The 7,381-nt window shown below is 36.7% G+C and overlaps 1 pseudogene; it reads right to left on the reverse strand.

Moving 5' to 3' along the window:
• Positions 1 to 236: 236 nt before the first annotated feature.
• Positions 237 to 5,345, reverse strand: LOC137815161 (pectinesterase 2-like; annotated as a pseudogene).
• Between the last annotated feature and the right edge of the window lie 2,036 nt (positions 5,346 to 7,381).

Consider the following 7,381-nt stretch of genomic DNA (forward strand, 5'->3'; position numbering starts at 1 on the left):
TTGTTTAGGTTAAAGACTGGTTGTTAGAGTCTGATTATGGTAGTAGGGTTTTATTTTTTTATGTGGGTTGCCATTCCTTTTTTTTTAGGTTTGGTTTGGAGGTGGTAGAGTTTGTAGATTGTTTACTGGTCATGTGTTGAGCTGATTGGCTTTGGACAGTTTTTGTATAAGAGTTGGGACAACCCTGAAGTGTCTCATTTTATTTTATTTATTCTTTGTTGATAAAAAAAACTTGTTTAAAGAGGAGAGATAAAAGGAACTATGGTGGAAGGTAACCATGTGTTTCCAGTAATAAAATTAGCAACGATAAACTTTGAAGCCTCGGAAGCCATAGTCATCACACGAAAGACTTTCCATTTAACTCTTCTAGCGGTAGAAGAACCTGGATCAGTGTTCATGTACTCTCCATAATATAATGTGTTCAATGCAAGTCACCACTCCATTCTAACCAACCCGCTGGATTAATCAAGCCATCAAGATAAGTCTTCATGAAAACTGTTCTAGAATATTGCTTCCATGGTCTTCCAAGATAAGTCTTAACTGAGTTTTGGACTGGTTACAAATCTGAGGCAGCTGTACTTTAGAATTGTGAATGGAAATGCCAGTGTTTTGGTTTGGATCGGTTCTTCCTTGAGAAGTGATTGAGTTGACTTTGTTTGGAGGGTTTCTTGCATATAGGTTACAGTTTTGAACACCACAACAACATTGCCAAAGATGAAGTCAATTGTGCCATATATGTCACATTCTCTATAGAAATTTCTATCATAGTGGACGTATAGTGTGTCTTGGTAACCTTCAAAACTACATTTGTAAAACACTGATAAGTCTGATCCAGAACACAGTGCAACAACTTGGTGATTTTCTGCACCAGCAGTATTTCTAAACGTGATGGCTTGAGCTACAAATCCATCTCCAAGAACAACTGAAAAGGTTAAACATGCTATTAAATTCTCAATCCTTGAATAAATCATTTTTTATTTTCTTTTTCATCAATAAGAAATTGGTGAACAAGATGAATAACTAAGGAAAATGGAAAAATGTTGTTTTAGCTTACCAACAGTAGCTGAACGAAAGGTTGTGATGCCCCCTCCAACACTTTTGCTACCTATGATTATGGTCTTTCCAATACCATCTCCCACCAACATTATATTCTTTGCTTTTATCTCAACTTGTTCATTATATACTCCACTCTTCACATATATCACATACATTCCGCTGCTACTCTTTGGTGCAGCATTTATGGCTGCACTCACTATTGTGTACTTTGCAGACCCATCTTTGGCCACCACTACTTAGAAGCTGGAGAAGAAGCTTGCAACAACTTACTGTTGTAAAATAGAATCTATGATATTGCAAAACAGAAAACGTAAAAACAGAGTGTGTGTAGAAACGGAAAACAGAGTGTGTGCACACACCTCCGAAACCTTCGTTCGTAGGGGACCAATGTTCGAAACCCTCGTTTGCAGAGGTTGAACATGGGATAGAGTCCCAACGTTCTGCAACCTAAGAGGACCTCTAACAATGGTTCCTGCCTTAAATGAGTCACTCAAAATATGCGTGCTCTCAACAGATCTAGATCTGCTCCACACTCTCCGGGAAGATGCAGTCTTCTTCTCCGCAACAGTTGGGAACCGCCTTAACCGTGGGAAGCAATTTTGCTCATGTAGTGAGATGCGGTTATTTTCTCCATCTATAAATACCGCAACCCTTTGCTTCAGAAATCACATCTCTCAGTTCACCACCTTCTTCCTCTCACCGCGCTCACCGTGCACCATCTTCCTCCTCTCACTTTTATATCTTTTTTCTCTTTCTCTCTCATCATTTAATATTTTACTTTATTATAATATTTTTGGGTTACTGGATTATTACTCTTTTAAGAGTAACTTGCTAGTTTTGATCCTCGAACATTTCTGGGAAGTTCTTGTTATATCCTGGGGGACTTGTGCAATACACCGTGGGTAAGTCCTTACGGACAATGATTACTCACGCCTTGGGAAATCTTAGTAGATTTTCCTAAAGGAGCAAAACTCATTGGTTGTAAGTGGTTCTTTAGGAAGAAGTACCATCCTGATGGATCCATAGAGAAATATAAGGCAAGATTAGTTACTAAAGGTTTTACTCAAAAACATAACATAGATTACTTTGATACTTTTGCCCCTATTACTAGGATTTCCTCTATCCGTGTGTTGCTAGCCCTAGCATCTATCCATAAGTTAGTAATTCACCAAATGGATGTTAAAATAACCTTTTTTGAATGGTGAACTAGAAGAGGAAATTTATATGACTAAATCTGAAGGATGTGTAGCTCCAGATCAAAAAGAAAAAGTATGCAAACTTTTAAAATCTTTGTATGGTTTGAAACAAGCACCAAAAAATTGGGATGCAAAACTTGATAATGTTTTACATTGTGCAAGTTTTTCTACCAATGATGTTGATAAATGTTTGTATTCTAGATCTGAAAATGGTGAATGTGTCATTATATGTTTGTATGTGGATGACATGCTAATTTTTTGTACATGTAATGATATTGTTTTTAAAACAAAATTGTTTCTTGAATCTAAGTTTAAGATGAAAGACATGGGTGAAGCAAGTGTATTATATGAGTTAAAATTATAAGGAAGGGTGGTAGTATATTACTATCCCAAGAAAAATACATCGGGAAACTTAAGAAGTTTGGTTACTATGACTTTAAGTTAGTGAACACCCCTTATGATGCTAACTCTAAATTAAAGAAGAAGATAGAAGAATTTATTTCTCAAACTCGGTATGCCCAGATAATTGGGAGCTTATTGCATTTAATGAGCTTTTCTAGAACAGATATTGCTTATAAAATAGATAGACTGAGTAGACACACTCAATATCCTAGTTAGGATCATTGGGATGCGCTTGCGACACTCATGAAATACTTGAGAGGTACAATGGATTATGTCATTGAATATAGTGGATTTCCCGTTATGTTAGAAAGGTACAGTGATGCAAATTGGATCTTTGATTTAGATGAGACAAAGTCCACTAGTGATTATGTATTTACACTTGGGGATGGTGTAGTTACATGGAGATCATCCAGGCAAACTATTATTGCAAGATCAACAATGGAATCTGAGTTTGTTGCTCTCGAGATGGCTGGTAGTGAAGTTGAGTGGTTAAAAAACTTCTTACCAAACATTATGTTAGGCATGAAACCAACCTCATATGTATCAATGCATTGTGATTGCCAATCGGCAATAGCTATAGCTAAAAATAAAAGTTATAATGGAAAGAATAGACATATACAATTGAGACAAAATGTGGTGAAACAGTTTCTAAAAAGTGGAACGATTTCTATTGACTATGTCAAGTCAGAACGGAATTTGACAGATCCTCTGACAAAACCCCTAGGGAGAAAAATGATTCTAAAAACATCGAGGGCAATGGGACTTAAGCCACTTGCAAATAAACAAGTGATGGAAACTCAACCTTTGTGATTGGAGATCTCATGAATATGGTTCATATGGGTAAAAACAAGTCACTTGTTAGTTATGCTAGCACTAATATTGATTTAAAATCAATTTTGTCCATTCCTATGGTGTGTGAGAAAGTGCTAGATACTGCATTATCGAGAGGATAAACTTTATAGTTAAAAATCTAAGGTAAAAGAGTTTTAACAATTTACAAAGTTTTAATGTTTTTCATATCCCTCATGGATGGTGTATGATTTGCAACATACACTTGATGAAATCACTTTTATGAGTGTCAAGTGGGGGCCGCTTGCATGAGATATTGGCAAGATCTCTATAGCACTCATGAATATCGGGCACGCGCATGGCCTAGTAAGTGCAACATAACAATAACTACAAGTAATATGGGGGTGTATTGTGATTGATAAACCTCTAACACATACTAAGTGTCTTGATTCATATAGATTGCTATACCAAATACACTATGTGTTAAGTTCATCAATCTAAAACTGGTTCATATAGCTTGTTATACCAGCTCTGATGCATTACATCTTAGATGAACCCAAAATCTTATTTTCTTTCTTTATCTCTATGTTTTATCTTTTGCAATATGTGGGAGATTGTTGTAAAACAGAACCTATGATATTGCAAAATAGAAAACGTAAACACAGAGTGTGTGCAGAAACAGAAAACAGAGTGTGCACACACACCTCCGAAACCCTCGCTCGTAGAGGACCAACGTTCGAAACCCTCGTTCGCAGAGGTTGAACGTGGGATAGAGTCCCAACGTTCTGCAACCTAAGGGGACCTCCAACAACGGTTCCTACCTTGAATGAGTCACTCAGAACGTGCGTGCTCTCAACAGATCTAGATATGCTCTGCAATCTCCGAGAAGATGCAATCTTCTTCTCCGCAACAACTCGGAACCGCCTTGACCCAGGGAAGCAGTTTTGCTCACTTAGTGGGATGCAGTTATTTTATCCATCTATAAATACCACAACCCTTTGCTTCAAAAATCACATCTCTCAGTTCACCATCTTCTTCCTCTCATCAAGCACACCGTGCACCATCTTCTTCCTCTCACTTTTTCATCTTTTTTCTCTTTCTCTCTCATCATTTAATATTTTACTTTATTATAATATTTCTGGGTTATTGGATTATTACTCTTTTAAGAGTAACTTGCTAGTTCTAATCCTCGGACATTTCCGGGAAGTTTTTGTTGTATTCTTGGGGACTTGCGTAATACACCGCGGATAAGTCCTTACGGACAGTGATTACTCACGCATCGAGAAATCGATTTTGTTCGTAATTTTGAAGCTTCATTGACTACACTTCCTATCACTTGGCTTGACCCATGTTGGAAATCCATCTTTGTAAATTGGTTCTTCATATTGAACTTTGTTTAGAGCCAAAGTGCTGCTCAATAACTTGGTAACATTGTTGGACATGAAAGGAAGAACATAGTCTTGAACCCCAAGGTCGTAGAACCCAGCTTTGCATGCCTCAAGGTTAGTGAGAGTTGTGCTGAGCCAGGCTTGAGCATCAACTTGGGAGTAGTCGATGTTAGGGTCTAAGGTTTCATTGAGTTTACGAATGGTTTGCTCATAAAGCTCAACACAATTAGCCCAAGCAGTTGTTTCACGAGGGTTTCCGCACTTTTTGAACCAAGTGAGAGGGTGTTTCCATGGCCTTTGAGATCCCGTTATTGAGCAAGTTTCAACGAAGGCTCGAAGAAATTAGATTTCTATTTGATGGGTATGTATTGATACGTGGGGTCATTGGTCAATAAATACTCACATGGTTGAGGGTTTGGAGTTTGGTGGCACCAAAGTTTAACGAATAACATGAAACGAAAGATAATAGTTGGAAAGCAATGAACAGTGGTAGGAGCAAGCAAAAACATGCCATGGCTTCTGGTTAACCTGCTATGTGTCTAGCAATAACTTTAAAAACTAAATGAATGATTAATATGTGAGAGAAGGATCAATTGATTGAATGGAAGTGGAATGTGTTTTATGTCTTAATCTTGTGTCTTTATATAGAGAAAGGTAAAAAGGGTCATGTTGAAATTATAAGGAACACTCTCTAGCCATCGCATGGTTCAACTTCGATTTCTGCATTATACTTATCGCTTTTTGCTTCTCCATGGCCATGCATGCATGTTCTTTTGCTAAAATTAATTAATTAAATATGCAACGCATTGTAGGTTTATGTTAGAATGGGTTCATACACAAGCACAAGATCCAAAAAGCAACCCAATTGTATGAAAGATTTTTTAATAGGATAGGCCCATGCTACTACTTGGGAAGTCTGCCATTATTACTATGCATTTTTCAGTTTAAAATGTTTTTGTTTCTTTAAGAATTGTAAGGCCCATGGCCCACTTGTACCCTTAAAAGGGACTAAGCAATATGAATGAAGGAGGAAAGTTTTTTTTTATGGTAATTGTTGAATCAAGTGTGTTCAAGCTTTGAAGAATCCAAACCCTTTGAAGTTTGATGAAAGGCTGGATGTGCTTGCTGTTGCTGATGTGTTTTAGAATAGGATCTGGGGTGGATTATCTGTGTAAATCCACTCTTGATTGAATCCAAAGCTTAAGCATTCTCAAACCTTTTAATTGAAAGTGTTTTTCAAACTAAGTGAAAAGCAACCTATTGTTTTGTCGAAACAATTGATTGTTTTAAACTTAGGTGTTTTTAGAAAGGTTGAAAATTGTTTTTGATGGTTGACTTGCTGTCAAACCAAAACAACCGATTGATTCGAGCATTCAACCGATTGTTTGTTTTGGGACCATAACAGAAAACTGTTTTGTTCTTTGACTGAGCTTTAAATGATTTTATAACTGAATACACTCCAGTTTTAAATGCTTTGACCAGTCTTTGAAAGCAATAAATAGTTTGTTCAGATTATGTAACAAACAAGAACTGGGTTTTAATAAAAGAAAAACAAATTTGAGTTTTTCACTGATTTTGATTTTGAAGAGTTGAAGATTGCTTTGATCAAGAGAATATGGAATAGGATTTCCATCTTGTATTGATTTCAGATCTTTTCTGTAACAAGTGTAATCCTTTTGTACTTTGAAGAAACTCTGTGTGTAAAGCTGAGAAGTGTTGTGTGCTCTTGAGGTTGTCAAGATCAGCATTCTTAGTGGTGTTTGTGCTGAGCCAAAGGAAGTGTGTGTCTTAAGGGGATCAATGTCACTTCTTTGGTGGTGTTGTAAGTAATCTAGGGTTGATTGCTTAGTGGATTCCCCAGTGGTTCCTTGGAATACTGGATGTAGCTCTTGGTTAAGAGTGAACCAGTATAAACCTGTGTGTGTAATTTCTCTATCCCTTGAACTCTTTAATTTCAGTTTATATTTGTGAACTGGTATAAACAACCGATTGTTTCTGTGAAACAACCGATTGTTTTTCTGGTGTTGTGCTAAATTGCTTTGTGTTTTTGGCAAACTGAATTCTTAATCAAGTTTTCTCGAAGTAATTTCATTCTAGACTTAAAAGTTTGTGAAAACCCTCTTTAAACCATTCACCCCCCTCTAGTTTAAAGCGATACATTCTAACAATTGGCATCAAGAGCTTGGTACTTGAAAGATAATCAAGTTTGATCCGAAAATCTTTTTCTATGACTGGAAAACTATCTTTTGAGGAAGGTGCTTCAATCTACAAACCACCTTTATTCTGTGGTTTGAATTATAAGTATTGGGAGGCTAGAACGAAAATCTTTGTTGAATCCATTGATCAAGGAATTTGGGATTCAATCGAAAATGGCCCTTTCATTCCAAAGCTTAAAAAGAATGGATCTCTTATTGCAAAACCTTGGTCCCAATGGACCAATGAAGAATGTAAGATGGCCAAGCTTGATTGTACTGCTAAAAACATAATAGCTTCTGCACTAGATACTAATGAGTTTTTCAGGATATCAAAATGCAAATCTGCTAAAGAGAT

The sequence above is a fragment of the Phaseolus vulgaris genome, chromosome 10 (assembly GCF_051622355.1).
Source record: "Phaseolus vulgaris cultivar YP4 chromosome 10, ASM5162235v1, whole genome shotgun sequence".
Taxonomy (NCBI): Eukaryota; Viridiplantae; Streptophyta; class Magnoliopsida; order Fabales; family Fabaceae; genus Phaseolus; species Phaseolus vulgaris.